The sequence below is a fragment of the Lolium perenne genome, chromosome 7 (assembly GCF_019359855.2).
Source record: "Lolium perenne isolate Kyuss_39 chromosome 7, Kyuss_2.0, whole genome shotgun sequence".
In the NCBI taxonomy this organism is placed as follows: domain Eukaryota; kingdom Viridiplantae; phylum Streptophyta; class Magnoliopsida; order Poales; family Poaceae; genus Lolium; species Lolium perenne.
The window spans coordinates 121,135,127-121,157,484 of NC_067250.2; positions in this window are offsets into that span (position 1 = coordinate 121,135,127).

The window sequence follows — 22,358 nt, forward strand, 5'->3', positions numbered from 1 at the left end:
AGCCCTAGTCCCTCCACGTACACCACCTCCATCAAACTCCATGTACCCATCACCTAGACCTCAATGCCTCCAACTACACCAACTAGCGCAAGCTTTTTCTCGTCGCCCTTGGCAGTTATAGCCTCACCTCTCATGTGCTCGCCGATGACGGCGCAGGACCATCCGACACCTCACCCATATCGACTGGGGCCGCGGCGACTACACCACCCTCTCTTGTATCTACAAATCCATCTCTGCTGATCTTCTCGACATCATCATGCGTCAAGGGTCTACAGCGCGCATGATCTGGGATGCAATCGAGAATCTCTTCCGCAACAAAAAGAAACACCGGGAAATCTAGCTGGAGGCGGAGTTCGGGAACACTCCACAAGGCGACATGTCAATCACCGACTACTGCACCAAGTTGAAAGCCCTTGTCGACACACTAGTGGACGTCGATTAGTGGATCAGCGATGAAACCCTCATCTTCACCATTCTCCGCAGCCTCAACGACTCCTATGCAAACTTGCGTTCCTTTCTTCCGTTTCAGCTGCCCTTCCTGTCGTTCCTACAGACCCTCTAGGCCCTGATCCTGGCAGAGAACCAGAAGAAAACTGATGCAAAGAATGCCGCCGCCACGGCGCTCTCGGCAAGCGGCAACAGTGTCCACCAGAGTGCGGGTGGTTCCCCTCCATCTGGCTAAGGGGAATCTGCACCTCCTTAGAATTTTTCCTGGTATTGAAAGTTGATTCTTTATTTGGCCTTCCAACGTCTGGCAGTACGTCGTAATCAGTCATGCTTTTTGACGCCAAATACTCAGCTTGCATCCCGAAAGTTTCTGATAGCCGATGAAAATCCTTGTCGCATTTATCGGCTAAGGAAAAGCTTCCTTTAACTGTGATTGGTCCCTTTGGTCCAGGCAATCTCCATAACAGGTATGTATAGTGTGGCACCGCCATAAATCTGGCATATGCTGGGCGTCCCAACAAAGCGTGGTACTGCGACGGAAAATCCACGACTTCAAATTCCAGCCTCTCGATTCTATAATTTTCTCGGGTCCCAAACTGAACGTCGAGATTGATCTTCCCCAATGGATAACTTGGTTTCTCCGGTGTGATGCCGTGGAACCTTGTGTCTGTTGGCTTCAAGTTTACTAAGGATATGTTCATCTTCCTCAATGTATCTACATACATAAGGTTTAGGCTGCTGCCGCCATCTATGAACACTCGGGAGACATCAAATCCTGCGATAACTGCTGGCAGAATAAGTGCTGACTGCCCTGGTCGAGGGACTTGCTGCGGGTGATCTGCTATTGTGAAGCCAATATCTTGTCCTGACCAATTAAGATACTCAACTGTTGGTGGAGGCATTTTTTCTGCCATAAACACCTGTCGTGAGATTACTTTCTGAGCTCTATTGGACGGCCTTCCCTTCTGAATCATTGACACCGCTCCGTTGGAGTTAGGATCAACATAGGGTGGTGGTGGAGGTGCTGCCACTATTCTAAGCTGATGCCGATTGTCGTCTATAATCGCGGGAGGAGGCGGCAAGTGAATCTCGCTTCTGGGTTCTCGAAGATTTCTCTGTGTTGCCCGCGCGTTAGCATTCTCTGCATATCTTAGCATTGCCTGAAAATTTCGACAGTCTTTCTGCAGGTGCCCTGACTGTCTTTTACCGTTGCTGTCGAGGAAAAAGTGCATTTGACACGGCCCATTCATCATCTCTTCAGGGGACACGAAAGGCCTTGGGAACCTAGGCCCGCTATTTTGCCTGTTGTTGCGAGAATCATCCCTGTTATCGCCTCGCTGTTCACTGCTTCTCTGATAATCATCTCTGTTGCTTCCTCCTGTGTTTGCCCGAAAACCTGCCGAAATTTGCCCTGGAGCGTCATAGTTCGGGTACTGCCGAGGAAATCGTCGCCTTGGTTGATAATTTCGACCACGGTCCTCCTCTGGCGACCTGTGCCGTTTGTTGTGGACAGCGTCTTCTCCATCTGCCCATCTGTTTGCTATCTCCATTAACGCAGATACTGTCTTTGGATTGGTCCTTCCTAAGTCCTCGACAAAATCTCCACGCCTGATTCCTGCGACAAACGCATCTATTGCTCTCTCGTCAGATATATTTTCTGCCGAGTTTTTGATGATATTCCACCTTTGGATGTACTTTCTCATTGGCTCATCTGTCTTTTGTCGACATGCTCTTAACTCCTCTAACGACGCAGGTTTTTTGCACGTGGATCTGAAGTTCTTGACGAACACATCCTCGAAACTTTCCCAGCTGTCGATAGATCCTGGAGTGAGTTTCTTAATCCAAGATCGTGCGGCTCCACTCAAATGCACCTGGATGCTTTGCATAGCTGTTGCCCTGGTTCCTCCTGTGAGCTTCACTGTCTCGAGATAATCAACTAGCCAATCCTCTGGATCTTGAAGGCCGTCGAACTTCTTGAAGTTGTCGGGTAACTTGAATCCTGAGGGGACTCGAGTTTTTCGGACTCTCCTCGTGAAGCATGGCAAGCCGCACATATCTTCGTCATTAAGCTCCGGAGATTGCCGATGATCCCGTCTGCTTTGCCACGCTCTGTCGACCCTTGCTTGTGCTGCTGTGTCTCTTGCTCCACTTGGTCCTTCAGGTACTGCCGCTGTTGCTGCTGCAGGTCGTGGACTATTTTGCCTTGCCGCTCCTTCGGGAGGCGTTGATACAAACGCTGTCCCCATAGCTCCAACTCCTGCTACCGCCATATTGTATAGTGTCTCCCTTGGATCACCTGGAGGTGGTTTAGATGCGAGGATAAAAGCATGTGTTGCCATGTACCCAGCCTCTGGTGTCTTAGGGATGATGTTTCCTCTTGTGTCTATCGACATGAAGGACATGTCGAGGTTTTGGACCAAGTGCTCTCTTTCTGCTTCGGGTATATGTTGCAACCTTGATCTTGCTCTGTTCCGCGCCTCTCTGTGGCTATCACCCGAAGTTCTAGATTGTCGACTTAGATCTGCCCTCCTCCTGCTAGATGCAGAAGCTGCTTCCTTTCTTCTGTTTAACTCAGCTGTCTGTTTTTCCAATTCTCTTGCAGCTCGTGCGAGTCTATATTGATATGCTTGCAATTCCTCTGGTGTGGCTGTGGTGGCCATTGGTTCTGAACCGTTCATGGCTCTCGTGGCTCTATCCCATGCTGCTTGCGAAAGCTGAACTCTGTCTCGCGGCTGCGGCCCGACGTATTTATTGCCCAGGCCTTGTCGCAGATTGGAGGGATCGACGTATGGATTTCCCAGATCGTCGAAAGCCTCAGATGTTTCCTCTTGATCTTCAATGGCATAAATCTGATGATACTTTGTACTCAGATCTATGTTGGGTTTGGTGACATCATCGTTGAGATTGATGAAGACCTTGACCACTGTGATAGATTTGTCGATGAAGTCGTAACTGTCGACATCGCTTGAGCCATCGCTTATATATGAGTCCGCAGATGACTCAAACGACATGTCGTTGAAGATCTTGGCGAGTTTCTCTCTTGCTCTGGTGCTGACGTAGCGTGTCGACGAAGTTTCTTCTTCTCCTGACTCGGTTGACGATGTATAGCTTGAAAAATCGGAATCGACCGCCGACGATCCCGACGAAATCGGAATTTCGACACGATACGATCCTTCCTTCTCGACGCGAAAGTGAAACTTTCCGAACGTCATCTCCATGGGCTCCGCCAGATACGCATATGCATCCAAACGGGAGGGTGGGTGAGGAACAAAATCGACAGGACCAGCAGCGATCTGTTTACCTCGATCCATAGCGTTGCTTGCGGTTGACGATGTCGAAGATCTTGAACGTGCCATCGAGATCAGATCCTTATGCCTCTAGTTCCCACAGACGGCGCCAATTGACAAGGTATCAACTTGTCAATGCCTATGGATTGTAGGCTAGGGTTTAGTTAGAAGTAGAGGGCAAGTAGATCTCGAAGGTTTCAGCCGAAAAGTACTCGACGATTATGAAAACTAGGGTTTGTAACAATGATTCGATTGCCTCTTCGTCCCTCGACTCCCCCTTTATATAGGAGGCGGAGCCGAGGGTTTCGTTTTGTACAAGTTACAGAGTCCGGGACGGTTTCTAACTCATCCCGCCAGATTTACAAATAACACTTCCTATTACAACTCTAACTTTCCTTAATATATCTTGAGTTCCCGCATCTTCTTATTCTTCGGGTATTGGGCCTTCAGCAAACCCCGGGTACTATCTTCGGCAGGCCCATTTGGGATGCCTATGTCAGTTCCCCTCCATCTGGCTAAGGGGGCGCGTCTGGCGATCGCACTCCCCCTTCTCGCTTCGGGAGCGGCCGCGGTCAGCTCTCCCTCAATAACAGCTTCAATACCTACAACAATCGCGGCGGTGGTCGTGGACGCGGTGGTGGACGCGGCGGACGTGGAGGTGGTCACAGTGACAACCCGTGGCAGTTCAATCCATGGACTAGCGCTCCCAGCCTCGCCAATCTTAAACATCACCCTGCTGCCTGGCAGCAGCCCCAGAATCTTTGGTCACCGCGTCCATGGCCGACATCTAGAGCAGACTAGTTTGGCCCTCGACCGCCTGCACTTCCCTAGGCGTACCCGTCCTACGCACCATTAACCAGGCTCCCACCATGCCGCCATCCCCTGCTTCCACGACGAGGCTCGATCCGGCTCTCATAGCGGCACTCAACAACATGTAGCTCCCCGACACCCACGAGTGATACATGGACTCCGGCGCCTCCTCGCACAAGACATATGAAAAAAGTAACTTTGATTCTCTGATTCCTTCTTCTTCCCATCAATTTGTCACCGTTGGTAATGGTGCAACTTTTCCTATCACACACATCGGTTCTTTTTCTCTCACCAGCACCTCTCTCCCTTTCTACTGATGCAGCATTCTCATCATTCCACAAATTATCAAGAATCATATATATGTTCACCAATTCACTACTGACAATTCTTGCTCTATCAAATTTGACCCATAGGGTTTCTCTGTGAAGGATCTTCTCACCGGGACCTTGATTCTTCGATGCAATAGCTCCACCCCGCTCTACCCCATCTATCAACCTCGCCATGAAGCACATACAACCACCTCGTCGTATTCATCAGATGCATGTCATCGTTGTCTCGGTCATCCTAGCTCGCATACCATGACACGTCTTCATCAACTCCACCACATTCCATTTAATAAATCTAGCCACAATTTATGACATGCTTGTTGATACGTCCAAAACGTATCTACTTCCCCGAACACTTTTGCTATTGTTTTGCCTCTAATTTGTGTATTTTGGATACAACTAACACAAACTAACGCTGTTTTCAGCAGAATTGCCCTGGTGTCTTATTTTTGTGCAGAAAATCAACTTTCAGGAAAATCACCAGAGATAATTGCAATGGGCCTATTTTCACAGAAGACCTACGGAGCCACAAGACGGGACGGAGGGGGGCCACGAGGTGCGCACACCACATGGCGGCGCGGTGGGCCCCTGGGCCGCGCCGCCATATGTGGACGCCACCTCGGCCAGCCCCGACGCTCCCCTCTGGACTACTTAAAGTCCTTGACCTAAAATCGCACGGGGGTTCAACCAATTTGCCAGAAGACATCCAGAACTCCGCCGCCATCGAAAACTCTATTTCGGGATTACAAATTCCGTTCTGGCACCCTACCGGAAAGGGGAATTGGAGGAGATCATCGCCATCATCGCCACCGACGCCTCTCCATCAACCATCCATGCTTCCCCCATCCATGTGTGAGTAAATCCCCGCTGTAGGCTGAAGAGGATGGTAGGGATTGGATGAGATTGTTCATGTAATAGCCATAAGATTGTTAGGGCATGGTGCCTAGTATCCGTTGTTGGTACTTTTATGATATTGTTGCAACTTGTTATGCTTAATGCTTGTCACTAGGGCCTGAGTGCCATGATTTCAGATCTGAACATGTTATTGATTCATGATGATATTCATTGTTTTATGATCTTACCTGCAAATTGTATACACATATTGTTGTCCGAAACCCGAGGCCCCAAAGTGACAGAAATTGGGACAACCAGAGGGGAAGGCTGTGATATGAGAATCACATGTGTTCATGGAGTGTTAATGCTTTGCTCCGGTACTCTATTAAAAGGAGTACCTTAATTACCAGTAGTTTCCCTAGAGGCCCGGCTGCCACCGGCTGGTAGGACAAAAGATGTTGTGCAAGTTTCTCATTGAGAGCACGTACGACTATATACGGAACACATGCCTATGGTTATTTAGTACTTGGATACTGTTTTATTATTATCTGCAAATGCCTTGTCTTGATTATTACATGAGTTATCTTATCCATGCAGCGCCCGTTCATCCATCCCTATGCCTACAATATTTTAATCCTGTTGTTTACTATAATCACTACCGCTGTCTGTATTACACTGTTGCTTATATTTCACTACTGCTACTGCTATAAAACTGTTGCTACTGATAAACTCTTGCGAGCAGGTCTGTTTCCAGGAGCAGCTGAATTGACAACTCCACTGTTAATGCTTACAAATATTCTTTGGCTCCCCTTGTGTCGAATCAATAAATTGGGTTTTACTTCCCTCGAAGACTGTTGCGATCCCCTATACTTGTGGGTCATCAAGACTATTTTCTGGCGCGGTTGCCGGGGAGCGTAGCTTTATTTGCAAGTTCACCTGAATTGATAGTGTTCGCTGCAAATACTCCATCATGGGTAAACCTCGCGATGCTAAAGTCGCCATATTACCATCCACTACAAGAAAAGGTACAACTCTGAGTACCTCTGCTGCTCTTAATTCACCATCTGTGATAAGTCAACTTGTTTCACCACCATAAGCTTCACATGCTGGTACTTCTGCTGAATCTGAAAATTCCTCTTATAATCTTGATGATGCTTCTACTGTTCTTGATGATAATGGTTCATTAGGTCCTTTTCTAGATGCTACAATTGCTAGGTCTAGACAAATTAAAAATACTGAAATTCCTAATGAAAATACTGTTACACCTGTTAATTCACCTAAGTCTGTTTAACACTCTAGTGATGATCTTGATGAAGATTATGTGGAACTTGATGATGATTTTATTGATAAATGTAATGCTACTACTGGTGCAAGTAACATTAAAAAGCTTCTTGCACAACATGCTGTTAGATATAAACTGTCTCCTGATCCTAAATTTGCCACATCTCCTATAAACATTAAGGATAAGGATTATGATTTTTCTCTTGATTTATCTCATATATCTATTGTTGAGAAAACACCTTTTTGTGGTACTGAAAAGGAACGTGCTGTAGAGCACATGAATGAGATTTCTACTTTGAGTAGCTTGTTTTCTGATGATATCAAGAAGCGTACTTATTTTGTTGCTAAAATTTTTTCTTTCTCATTAAAGGATGATGCTAAAACTTGGTATAATAGTTTGCCTCCTGATTCTATTGATAGTCCAAGTGGTTTGCTTGATGTCTTATTTCGAAAATATTTTCCTGCTAGCGCTCAACATATTGCTTTGCAGAAAATTTATAGTTTTGACCAGGAAGATGGAGAGAAATTGCCTGAAGCTTGGGCAAGGTTTTGCTCTCTTCTTAGAGCTCGGCCTGGACATGATTTGGAAAAGCATGACTTACTTGATATATTTTATAGTGGACTAACCATTGAGTCTAGGGCATACCTGGATAGTTGTGCTGGTTGTGTTTTCAGGAAAAGAACTCCAGACGAAGCTGAAGAATTAATGGCTAGAATAAGCCAAAATCATGATGATTGGACTACACCTGAACCAACCCCAACACCAATATTGAAGAAGAGGGGTATGATTGAATTAAATGATGAAGATATGAGGGAAACAAGAAATCTCTTAAAGAGAAAGGTATTAAATCTGAAGATGTGAAGAATTTACCTCCCATAGAAGATTTATGTAAGATAACTTCCCCTTCATCCACAATTGAGGTACATTCTCTTCAACGCTTTGATAAAAGAGATATTCCTCAGTCAAAACCTCCTGATCAATATTTAGATGAATTTGATAATTAAGTTGTTAAGCAAGATAACTTTAATATGAGAGTAGAGAAACATTTAATGGAAAATTCTCAAGCTATTAGTAAATTGCATGATATTGTGGAGACAACCTCTAATGATGTTAAGATGCTTGTTAAACATTTTCATATGGTTCAAACTCAAATTGATCAACTCACTAAAGTGCAAAATGACTTGTTAAAAAATACTTCTAAAGAAAAACATGTTTATGAAGTAACAACTAGAGGTGGTGTTTCTACTCAGGATCCTCTATATCCTGAGGGGCATCCCAAAAGAGTTGAACAAGATTCTCAACGAACTAAATAAACTAGTGCTCCTTCTAAGAAAAAGAAGAAGAAACATAAAACTGTTGTAGAATCTTCTGAGCCTATTAATGATCCTAATAGTATTTCTATTTCTGATGCTGAAACTGAAAGTGGTAATGAACATGATAAAGATAATGATAAGAATGATGTTTCTGATAAAGAAGAGGTTGAAGATGAACCTGAAAAGCATGCTAAAAATAAAAAGTACACTAAAGAAGATTTCATTGCTAAGAAACATGGTAATGAAAGAGAACCTTGGGTTCAAAAGCAAATGCCTTTCCCTGTTAAGAAACTTAAATCAAAGGAGGAAGAACACTATAATAAATTTTGTGATTGGATGAAACCTTTGTTCTTGCAAATCCCTTTGACTGATGCTATTAAATTGCCTCCTTATTCAAAGTATATGAAAGATATTGTCTCTAACAAAAGGAAGATTCCAAATGAGGAGATTTCCACTATGCTTGCTAATTACTCTTTCAATGGCAAGGTTCCAAAGAAGCTGGGAGACCCGGGTATACCAACTATCCCTTGTTCGATCAAGAATAATTATGTTAGAACTGCTCTATGTGATTTGGGAGCAGGAGTTAGTGTTATGCCTTTTTCTCTTTACAAGAGACTTTATTTAGATAAGTTGATACCAACTGATATATCTTTGCAAATGGCTGATAAATCTACTGTTGTTCCTGTTGGTATATGTGAGGATGTTCCTGTTCAAGTTGCTAATAATTGCTTACTATTAACTGATTTTGTTGTGTTGCAAATGCCTGAAGATGATAATATGTCTATTATTCTTGGAAGACCTTTTCTTAACACTGCAGGGGGTGTTATTGATTGCAATAAAGGAAAATTTACTTTCAATGTTGATGACAAGGAGCATACTGTTCATTTTCCCAAGAAGATTGATAAAGTATCTGGAGTTAATACAATTTCTAATTTGAGAACTATCAAAGTGGGAGTTATTGATTGTCCTATATATGAGCCTAAAGAAGGATATCAAAATATTATGATTGGGTCCATATCAATACAATATAAGGTAACTTGATTGATTTGAGGTTTATTTCCTCTTATGTCATGTAAAATTTATTTGGTGGCAAGACTTGATCAACCTTGTTAACAAGTACATTTTAAATGCATGGAAGAGCTGAACAACATTTCTTTCTTTCTCCACACTTGTTTTACTTTCTGTAATACTACTTGTTTTGCAAGATACTTTAGTTGCTTAAAACTTTGAAAATCTTTGTCTGCCCTGAAACAGTTATTTTAACACCCAGAAATGTGCATTTTTCGAAGTTTTCAAAAATTTACAAAAATAATACCACTGGTCCTTTTTAAAATCTGCAACCTGGGAGTGCCTGGGGCTGACCAGTGGGGCACCCCAGGGCTGCACCCAATGTGCCGACGCAGCCAGCATGGGGGGCGCGCCACCCTGTGGGGAGGGCCCCACCTGACCCTCCACTCACTCATCCACCTACCACTCCACTCTCTTCCACGGGAAAACACACCACCATTGTTCAAACCCGAGTTTCTTGCCGTTCTTGCTCGAGATTTTTGATCTCCTTGCTCAGCCCATCTTTGCTGCTGAGATTTGAGGCATTTGTTCTCCGGTATGTGACTCCTCCGATTATCCAAATAGAATTTTGTTTGGTTGAGTATATCTTGAGTATTTTGCTGTTGTAGGTGACATGTTAAGTGAGTTTGCATGCTTGTTCTAAGTTGTATAAATTAGTTTTGATGCATGTTTAGTACTCTATCAAGTTCCTATAGTAGTTTCCCTCATTTATATGTCTCAAAATCAACCTTTATAATGATTGTTGAAAAATTTCAGAAAAGGAAAATGCATAGCCATACCTTCGGAGAAGTATTCGAGAGGGATACGACAAGAGTGGCAAGGCCTTCAAGGGCAGCTACTCGAGTTAGGCGATCCTATGATGAGGATGTCATTGCACCTAGCTTTGAAAATGATGAGGACAATGGGATTCCTAATGCTTCATCATTTCCGTGCACTGACTTTTTGCGTAATGCATGGCTACTTGATGACTTCTTGTTTCTCATTAATAGGGTGGGCTTGTCTACCTATATGGAAGATGAGAGTGATCAATTTTATAGGCTAACTAAAATCTTTGTTGAAAGCTTTAAATTCAGCAACTCACCTTTCACACCATCAGTTAAATTTAAGATTTATGATATGCCTATTACTATGAAGTTGGGTGATTTTTTTGCTGCATTGGACATTACTCCTATAGGTACAACAAAGAAGATCGAGAACCACCCCAAAGCTTTGATGGAACTATATCGAGAAGTTACCAACGATGATGACAGTACCATTCAGCGCGGCAAGATAAGGCCGGTTAGTTCAGTGTTCGCAAGAGGCCGTGGTCGCGCTCCAAGGAGGAGGTGGATGAGCAGCTGAGGATATTTGGCTTTCACCAGTAGCACGACTTCGAGGACGCCGAGCCCTCCGACGGGTACACTGTCACGTATCCTGGTACGTCCTCCAGCTTGTACCAAGGACAAGATCCTCCTTCATCATATTACAGAGGTGCCACCTTATGGGCACCGTGGGATTGATCTCCACTTAGGCCAAAAGCCTAAGCTTGGGGGGAGGTACGCCGGCATCACTCATTCATTGCATATTACAATTGCCGGTCATTTGTATATACTTATTTCGTTTCTTTTGGTTGTTTCTTTTTTGGTTATTTTTATTTCAGTAGGTTCTTATTTTAGTTTTTGAAGGTTGTTACTACTGTAGTAACCTTTACTTTTACCTTTTTTATTTAATTTGTGTGCCGATGGTTGCCTCTAATATGAGGAAGATGATATTTGGGGAAGTGCTATCTAAAAACAGATTCTGGACTGATACTAAAAACATTCCTAAAAATAGCCAGAACGTTATTTTTAGCAGCCAATTTTTTTGCATGTTCCCCAAGTTATTATCTAACTTTCATTAGTTGAGCACTTTTCGAGTTGAACAGCAAAATATTTTAGAAAAAAATAATTACTGTACTGCTGTCAAAGTTTGGCAGACTTCTGCCACTTTGCTTTTATGTGACTCTTTTAGTTTTCATTCTCTTGTTTTTGCTGTTTCTTTTCTAAAACACAAAAAGACCAAAAATATTTTTTTTGTTTCTCTTTATCATTTGTTTATTTGGTTTCTTGTTCCTATTTTTCTTTATTTACTATTGTTAGTTTGCTATGAGAATATCCAAAAAGATTTTATTTTCGTTCTTGTTTTCCAATTCGAAAACACCAAAAATATTTGTTGTTTTTCTTCGGTTTTGTAAAGTTTATTATGGAGTTCAGCGGTCTCCGGTGGTTGGAGCTTGGTTTTCATTTCATATTATTCAAGCCACACAAGTGAAAGGCAATAATGATGATCTACGACAACTCGACTGTGGTGAGAGGCTGGTATGAACTCTATTTGTTTTCATTTTTGTACATATACTCATCCATGTGAGCATGCTTAGTTGGTTCATGTGAGGTATATGTCATTTAATGAAAGTCTAGTAGTTCATGATCTCTTATGTTTAGCTTCAATTATTAATAATGAGTAGCATGTCATAAATATTTGCTTGCATTGTTTTATTCATAGATAGGTATGACATTGTGGTATCCTCCTCTGAATAATTCATTTGAATTGACTTGGCACATGCTCACGCATGCATATGACTGAAAAACAAAAGTCAATTAAGCCTCGATGATTTACTTTGCTTCAGAGTTCTTGTATCACTTTTATGCCTCCATTAATTTTATTTTGTCGCAAGCATGATTATGACGGTAATTGCTCTCTTGATTGTCGCTTCCCAGTCTATTGCTAGCCTTCACTTGTACTGAGCGGGAATGCTGCTCGTGCTTCCAAACCCCTGAAAACCAAGTTATTCCAAAGTGTCCACCATAAATACCTATGCATGGCATTTCAAACCATTCCAAGTAAATTTTCATGTGCTACCTTTAAAACCTTCAAAGTACTTCTCAATTTGTGCCAATGTTTTATAGCTCATGAGGAAGTATGTGGTGTTTTATCTTTCAACCTTGTCATTTACTCCTGAAAGACTTTCACCAATGGACTAGTGGCACATCCGCTTATCCAATAATTTTGCAAAAGAGCTGGCAACGGGGTGCCCAGCCCCAATTAATTAACTTTCATTAATAATTCTCCTCACATGTTTGGCCCTGATTTGTCAGTAAGCAACTTAATTTTCAAATAGACACTCCTCCATGGTATGTGAATGTTGGAAGACACCCGAGGATTCGGTTAGCCATGGCTTGTGTAAGAAAAGGTTGGGAGGAGTGTCATCCATAATGAAACTAAAATACATGTGTAAACAAAAGAGAAGAGGGATGATTTACCTTGCTGGTAGAGATAACGTCCTTCATGGGAGCCGCTCTTGAAAGTCTGGTTGACAAGGTAGTTAGAGTGCCCACTACCATTCGTTCACAACAACAAACACCTCTCAAAACAATTTTACTTCTGTTTTAAAAATGAAAAGCTTTAGCACATGTTAATCCCTGCTTCCCTCTGCGAAGGGTCAATCTTTTACTTTTATGTTGAGTCATCATCCTTTCTTTGAGCACCTTCTTGAGAACATAATTGTCATTCTTAGTGTAATATGTTTGTCGCAGAATATGGTTAACTATGGTATAACTTTGATGCTTTTATCTTTGATAATCTTTACTTATAGTCTTTCCATGAAATTCAGAGGTGCCTGGGCATTTATGTTTTGCTGTACAAATACGGGCAAGCGAGATACCACTTTATCATATATTTTTATGAGCATTGCAATCCTGCTGATAGATATGTTTCATGATGCTTATTATTAGTTTGTTGGTATCTTTTTCATGATTGACATAACTATTAGATGACTTTATTTGGATTTATCTTATCATGAATTGCCTAAGTACTCGTCCATATAATGAGAATATTTACATCATATGAGCAAATGTGTTCGTGAAAGTTCTTTTATTGCACTCAGTTGTTAACTGAATTGCTTGAGGACAAGCAATAAGCTAAGCTTGGGGGGGAGTTGATACGTCCAAAACGTATCTACTTTCCCGAACACTTTTGCTATTGTTTTGCCTCTAATTTGTGTATTTTGGATACAACTAACACGGACTAACGCTGTTTTCAGTAGAATTGCCCTGGTGTCTTATTTTTGTGCAGAAAATCAACTTTCAGGAAAATCCCCGGAAATAATTGCAATGGGCCTATTTTCACAGAAGACCTACGGAGCCAGAAGATGAGACGGAGGGGGCCACGAGGTGCGCACACCACATGGCGGCGCGGTGGGCCCCTGGGCCGCGCCGCCATATGGGGACGCCGCCTCGGCCATCCCCCGACGCTCCCCTCTGGACTACTTAAAGTCCTTGACCTAAAAACGCACGGGGGTTCGACCAATTTGCCAGAAGACATCCAGAACTCCGCCGCCATCGAAAACTATATTTCGGGATCAGAAACTCCGTTCTGGCACCCTGCCGGGACGGGGAATTAGAGGAGATCATCGCCATCATCGCCACCGACGCCTCTCCATCAACCATCCATGCTTCCCCCATCCATGTGTGAGTAAATCCCCGCTGTAGGCTGAAGGGGATGGTAGGGATTGGATGAGATTTTTCATGTAATAGCCATAAGATTGTTAGGGCATGGTGCCTAGTATCCGTTGTTGGTACTTTTATGATATTTTTGCAACTTGTTATGCTTAATGCTTGTCACTAGGGCCCGATTGCCATGATTTCAGATCTGAACATGTTATTGATTCATGATGATATTCATTGTTTTATGATCTTATCTGCAAGTTGTATACACATATTGCAGTCCGGAACCCGAGGCCCCAAAGTGACAGAAATTGGGACAACCGGAGGGGAAGGCTGTGATATGAGGATCACATGTGTTCACGGAGTGTTAATGCTTTGCTCCGGTACTCTATTAAAAGGAGTACCTTAATTACCAGTAGTTTCCCTAGAGGCCCGGCTGCCACCGGCTGGTAAGACAAAAGATGTTGTGCAAGTTTCTCATTGCGAGCACGTACGACTATATACGGAACACATGCCTATGGTTATTTAGTATTTGGATACTGTTTTATTATTATCTGCAAATGCCTTGTCTTGATTATTACATGAGTTATCTTATCCATGCAGCGCCCGTTCATCCATCCCTATGCCTACAGTATTTTAATCCTACTGTTTACTATAATCACTACTGCTGTTTTTATTACACTGCTGCTTATATTTCACTACTGCTACTGCTATAAAACTGTTGCTACTGATAAACTCTTGCGAGCAAGTCTATTTCCAGGTGCAGCTGAATTGACAACTCCGATGTTAAGGCTTACAAATATTCTTTGGCTCCCCTTGTGTCAAATCAATAAATTGAGTTTTACTTCCCTTGAAGACTGTTGCGATCCCCTATACTTGTGGGTCATCACTTGTCAACTCAGAAAACATGTTAGGTCTCCGTTTTTTTCTCACAGCCTTATATTGTTCATCTGTTTGAAAGAATTCATTGTCATCTTTGGACATCTCCTATACCGAGCACATCTAACTATCACTATATTTAATCATAGTGGATGATTTCACTCATTATTTTTGGAGCTTCCCTCTCTGCAAGAAATCTGATGTCTATGCTACATTCCTTGTCTTCCATGCTTATATCGCCACACAATTTAACATCTCCCTTCAAACAATTCAATGTGACAATGGCCGACAATACCAAACTTCAAATCTTTTGTAACACGCACGATGTCCTTTTTCGTTTTGCTGCCCATATACATCCCAACAAAATGGTAAGGCCGCACATGCCATTAGCACAACCAATGACGTCATCCGCACTCTTCTCTTTCAAGCCTCTCTTCCCTCTTCCTTCTGGGCCAAAGCTTTACATACATCTACCTATCTCATCAACATCCGTCCTACCACCACTAATCACATCAACACACCCTACTTTCTAATCCATGGCCACCATCCTTTCTACCCTGATCTCCGCGTCTTCGGCTGCTTATGCTACCCAAACACATCCTCCACCTCTCCATATAAACTATCGCCTCGCGCCTCTAGTTGTTTCTTTCTCGGTTACCCTTCTAAACATCGAGGATATCGTTGCCTTGATCTCACCACTCGTCGAATAATTATATATCGCCATGATACCTTCGACGAGTCCACATTCCCTTACAGCTCCTCTCCTAGCAACCCCAGCCAACCATATTTTTGACCATGTCTAGATCGAGCAACTATTGCCTGCCTCGGCAACCGTTTTGCCACCTTTGCCTGCCGCGCCAGCTAATCCCCCTACCGCGCCAACCACTTATCCTACCATGGCAGACGACGCCGCGTGTTTCTCTGCTGCCCCCACACGTCCACCAAACCCACCTTCTCCTCGCTCTCTTCCTACACCGCTGTCACCCCCACCGATACACCGCACATGTCGCACTACTGGCCGTCTTCCCGGACCATGATAACGCCTCAATCTCTCTGTCACCACGTCCTCTCCTATACCTCACAACTGTCTCATAGCTCTCCGTGATCCCTCATGGTGCCAAGTTATGAATGTGATGTGTTGCTCGCCAACGGCACCTGGACCCTTATTCCACCACCACATGGCGTCTACATCATCAGTGGCAAATGGATCTTCCGCCACAAATTTCACTCATATGGGTCTCTTGCTCGCCACAAGGCACGCCGGGTTGTCCGTGGTTTCACACAATATATAGCATGGCATTGACTTCGATGAAACTTTTAGCCCCGTTGTGAAACTGGCCACCATCCGTGTCGTTCTCTCCCTCGCTGTTTCCAAATCCCGACCCATCAATTAGCTTGATGTCAAAAACGCATTTCTCCATGGCACCCTTGATGATGAAGTCTATAGCACTAAGCCCTCGGGGTTTATCGATTCTCGGTTTCCCTCCCATGTATGTCGTCTCCATAAATCTCTCTACAGACTAAAATAGGCTCCTAGGGCCTTGTATCATCGCTTATCTTCATATGCTCGCTCCATCAGTTTCTTCGAATCTAAATCTGACCTCTATTTTTGTCCTTCATCATGGCACTCAAAGCGCTTACCTGCTCCTATATGTTGATTACATTATCCTAACAACTTCCTCCTTCTCTCTCCTCAGTACAATCATAACTAAAATTAGCTCTGAATTTTCAATGAAAGACCTCGGTTCTCTTCATAACTTTCTCGGCATCTCTGTCACATGTACACAATACTCTCTCCACCTATCGCAGCGACAACATACTCTTGATGTTCTTTCTCGTGTTGACATGCGTTTGCAATCCTGCTCCTACACCTATTGATACCAAGTCCAAACTTTCTACAATAGCCAGACCACATGTTTTAATCCCTCTCATTATTGCAACCTTGATAGTGCTCTTCAGTACATCACCCTCACTCGCCCTGAGATTGCTTATGTTGTTCATTAGGTTTGTCTCCATATGCATGATCCACGTGAAGCTCACGTCCTCCTAATCAAACATATTCTTCGTTATCTTCACGGTGCTCTTGATCACGGTCTCACTCTCTACTCATCTAGTTCTCATAATCTAGTTGCCTATTCAGATGCCAATTGGGTAGGATGCTCGGATACATGGCGCTTTACATCCGGGTTTTGTGTGTATTTGGATGACAATTTGATATCCTGGTCGTCTCGTCGCCAGCCGACCGTGTCGTGCAGCAGTGCTGAAGCTGAATATCGTGCCGTTGCTACAACAGTTGCCGAGACATGCTGGTTACTCCATCTTCTAGGGGAACTTCATTGTCATATTGATATCGCCACAGTTGTCTATTGTGACAACATCTCATCGGTTTACATGTCTGCTAATCATGTTCAGTATAGGCGCACCAAGCACATCGAGCTGGATATTCATTTTGTTCGGGAAACAAGTTGCTCTAGATGCTCTTCGGGTTCTTCATGTTCCTTCAGCTTCCCAATTTGCAGAGATTTTCACCAAAGGCTTTCCGACTATGCTGTTTGTTGATTTTCGATCCAATCTTCACATCAGTAGTCCTCGTTCAGACTGCGGGGACATGCTAGATACCTCTAGGGTTTTAGATCCATCTAGATTATCGGGTAATGATGTGTATATATATTGATCAATGAAAACCATTGAGGCACACACAATAGCATCCCGATCATACTCAATTACATGCATGCGTCCATCCAGCGTGGGAAGACCCAAGTATTTATCTTGAAAAACTTGTTGCTGCACTTGAAGAATTGAACAAAGAGCTTCCTGATCCTTTTTGTTGTTGTTGAGAAACACAGTACAAGTGTAGACATTCACATACACGTGCATACACTCATCCCTATGAATGCATACATACACACCGTACCCCTATGAGCACCTCCGAAAGACTGAGCGACTGATTGGATCTTGAAATTGACGAAATCACCGCAAGCGCCTCGATGTCGATGGGATCGTCGCCTCCTACTAAATGAATATTCTCATTCATGCAAGTTGCACTAAAGGCTACAGAACATTTAGAGAGGTTGATCAGCTGTACCGTGCCAGCTGCACAGATACCAAGTACATTTTTTGATTCTCTGAGCTTTATTTTCGGTTCCCTTGAAAAACAATGACATATGTCCCTTCTTTTTAACTACTCGGTGGTAATTTTTTAACATAATTTTTTACGTCCCTGGTTTTTAAGTACTCTGATAACTCTTTGACACTAGGTCTACGGAATTATTCTTTCTAGATCCTTCTTTTAGTTACTCTACGGTATTTTTTTGATGCAACTTTCCAGCCGTGTGGTAGTTATATCTTACAGCTAATCTTTGAGGGCGTGTACTTTTTTTCTGTAATTTGTGCTCAGTTGTCAACGGTAAATTTCTCTTAGACAGTTGTTCTCCGGAACAACTTTTCAGATTTAGTTTTCATACGGAGTTTCCATATTGTAATTCTTTAACGTTGCGTAATTTTCCGTCGGCAAGTAAATTTTCCGTGTTACCATAGGCATCACAAAATATGCATCGACGTTGTTACTATAATATATCGTGCAAAACCAGTGTGTACATATATATATGCTACTTGTTTTCATATCGTACATGTATGAATATATCTACAACTACAACTACTCGTATATCATGCACATTGGCTAACATCTAACAAATTCAGAAATCATGTCGATGTTTGACATAGGCATCCCAAATGGGCCTGCCGAAGATGGTACCCGGGGTTTACTGGAGGCCCAATACCCGAAGAATAAGAAGATTCGGGAGCCCAAGATTTACTAAGGAAAGATAGAGTTGTAATAGGAAGTGTTGTTTGTAATCTGGCGGGATGAGTTAGAAACCGTCCCGGACTCTGTAAACTTGTATAGCACGAATCCCTCGCTCCACCTCCTATATAAAGGGGGAGTCGAGGGACGAAGAATCAATCGAATCATTGTCTGCAAACCCTAGTTTTCATAATCGTCGAGTACTTTTCGGCTGAAACCTTCGAGATCTACTTACCCTCTACTTCCAACTAAACCCTAGCCTACAATCCATAGGCATTGACAAGTTGATACCTTGTCAATTGGCGCCGTCTGTGGGATGTTGTACTACTTCTCTTATATTATATTATGTGTAACATCCCAAGTTTTTAATAAAAGAAGAAAGAGAGAGTTCCAAAAAAACCCAAAAATTAGAACCAATAAAAACTTTTTCTCTGCATATAGCTCACCTTATTAATTATTTGAGTGTGCATTTTGCCATGATGCTTGCTTGTGTGATTACACTTACTCTAAAACCCTAACTATGATATCTTGATCATCCAAATACAAAGAAAAAGAAAAGGGAAAAGAAAATATAAAAATCAACTCAACACACACATATGGTTTATGCCATTTTTGCAAATTCTTAACCTAGACCATTTTGGTTTTCACCATTGGTTGTAAATGGATGCTAAACACTTATTAACACTTTTGAAAGCAAACAAACTCAACTCAAATCAAATTTGAATCAAATATGAGCTCACATGTGATTATGGTCATTTGTGCCATTTATAGCCTGATGCCCACTTTGAGCCCCTGGTTTTTGAGTTTTCCTTTCTACACTTTGCCAACTCTTTGCACCTCATCCAAGACAACATCAAAGAGAACAACTTTGCCCAAAATCACCACCCCAAATTCTTTCTCAATTTCAAATGGGAAGCAAGCAAAGTGGAGACTTTGAAACAAATGTAAGATCATATGCAATATGTGATTTTGCAAATCAACACCATTTTGACCACCACCACCTCCATTCTACTTCTCTTAATATATGATTACAACCCACCAAAAATCTTTGCAAAATTCAAAAATTATTTTCTTTCGGGCATTTAACCAAACACCTTGCAGGCAGGGTATATAATTGTGCCCATGCTGAGTTTTGGAGGAGACTTGGTCCAACCCTGGCCCTCCTCTGATGTTCTGGAGACCCTCTCTACCTTGCAGTACCAGTACCACCCCTTGTCATCCCCTCCACTTGACCAAATCGACAAGAGCATGACCATGTCGTGGCATGGCATGGCCAGCTCGTGCCATCACCCTCACCTCTCCACTCCAGCCTGCTCCACCATGTCACACCGCTCCCTCTCACTCCCCTGACCCTGCCCAGACCCAGCCTCGACGAGAGAACCACTCACAACCGGCAGAATTCAACGTGGCCAGACGCGCCCAGGCGTGCACACGCACGCGCCAGTGCGCGCATGGCAAGCACCCTGGCATGCCCAGAGCGCCAGCTGCCCCGCGCCCTCGCGTCACCTCCGTCCTCACTCTCTGCGCCAGTCGACGCACCACCTCACCCTGCACCGCCCAGACATGGCCATTGGCCCGCGGGAACGCCGCAGGCGACGACCACGACGACGACCGTCCGCCACGGTGTTGCACGCTCCCATCAACCTCACCATCGCATCTCTCCCTCGTCTTCACCACAATCACGCGCGTCAGACTCGCCTGGACATCAGCAACCGTACGCGCCCATCCCTTGCCTCTTCGCCGCCCTGGAACGACGACGCCGTCGACGACCCTAGCAGAGCGCCACAGCCACCTCCCGCAGCTATAAAAGGAGCGCCCCTCTCCTCAATTCGAGCACACCATCTGCTTCCTCTCCTCACACTGACTCGCCTCGACCACCGCACTCGCTCGATTAGCCACCGTATAGCTCCAATTGCAAGATCGCCGCCGCTCACCGTAGCCGAAGCTCGCCGGAGAAGGAGGCCGCCCCAGACGACGCAATTGCTACCATGCGCTTCCTCATCGACGACAACGTCGCGGCGCACCCCTCCGATGACCGCCGGAGCTCCGACGAGCTCTCCGACCCCCTACCTCCCCCGCCAGTAAGTCCTCCTCTCGCCGGAGAAGAAGACCACCCTCAGCCGTTGATCTAGCTTCTAATCGCACGGCCCTCGTTCGTCGTACCGCTTCGCTCGTTTTAACCCACAGATAGGTGGCCCCCACACTGTCAGCTGGCCTGCTGCAAAGCTGGGCCGGCCCATTTCTCTCTCTCGTTGCACAGCCCTTTAGTTTCCCGCCAGCCCAACTATTCAAATTAAAAAATCCAGAATAGATGAATTTTGCAATCTGATGTCAACTTTAAAATTTAATAGGGACAAATCTACTTGGACAAATTTTAAAAAATTTATATATTTGCAAAGCTTAGAATTTTATCTACACAATGCCACTGGTTTGAACCCTAGATCTGTTATATAATTAAAGTAGAAAAATAAACAAGACAGAGACTTTTCTGACTTAGGATAATTATTAAAAATCAACCAAAAATGCTTTTGAGTTGATTCCAACTCCTATAAATCAAATTTCAATTGCACTAATTGTTTATGCAAAAATATTCCATGCTTGCTTTGAAGGACTATATGGCTATTTCTAGTCAAAGATATTGTCCAAAACTATTAATAAATCATATGGGAGTTTTTCTCTCATTTAAATATTGTCACAAACATTTCACAATGAGGTAGAGACTCTGGTCATTTAGGTCTCATATGATTTGTTTGATGATATTAAATCTTTACCATGTAGGGATTAAAATTGTATGAGGTGCTTCACCTTATTTAAATCATTTTTCTTAAAGGATAAGTATGAAGAGGTTGACTTTGGTCAACCTAGGTCATATATTATCCATGAGAGAAATTAAATCTTAATAAGATAATGAGAGGAAATTATTTCTCTAAGTAATTAAAAGTAACACCTAAGTTAGTATGAGAGGAAATTATTTTTCTTAAATAAGAAAACAATCCACCAACTTAATAGCAATGTGTGATGCTAGTTGTGTGAATCATGTGTGTGCTTAGTCTAGTAAATAAGTTTGGTATGATGATTGTATACCCCGTATTCGTATTTTAGACGCTAGTACCGAGGAGTATCAAGAGGAGGAGGAGGCCTACTTCCAAGGAGAAGAAGACCACTTTGACCAATTCCCCAACCAAGGCAAGATAATACTCTTGCAAAGTGCAAAGCTCACCATGAGCAAGGCATTACCCCCATTTACTTTATGTTTATGATCCTACTTCCAAGTTTTACTTTACAAGCTTTATTACTTTTGTTTTATCAAAGTACTTTTTGATTCATGATTTACTTGGTTATTATTGGAGTAGTACAAGAGTATCAAGCTTAGCCTAGAAGCAAAGCAAGTTACTTAGCACCCCTCATACTTAGATGCTAGTGCTAAACTAAAATTGACTACTCTAGATGGGAACATTGTGTTTGTGAAATGATGATGGTGAAAACCTTGGAATGAGGAGTCATTTCCATTGAAAGATTTTGAAGGTGAATATGACATGAATTTGTCTTGGTGAATTGACTAAAAACTGATGATTCAGTTGGATGTGATACCATTCTAATTTTTGAGTACCCCCACAATACCTGATTATGGGTAAGGCTTAGCTGGAAATTTATGTGTCTTAGTATGGGTTCCCTTTAAACAAGCGTCATAGAGGTTATGCCAAGGCTGCCTCCGTTGAAAGTGAAATGACGTGAATTGTACGGCCAAGCCCTGTGCAGTTCCCGGGATAACAGTTGGCTATCACCGGGAGGCCAAGCTCATGGGGAGAGGTGCCTATACTAGGATGTGTAAGTGAAAGGTTATCGGTTG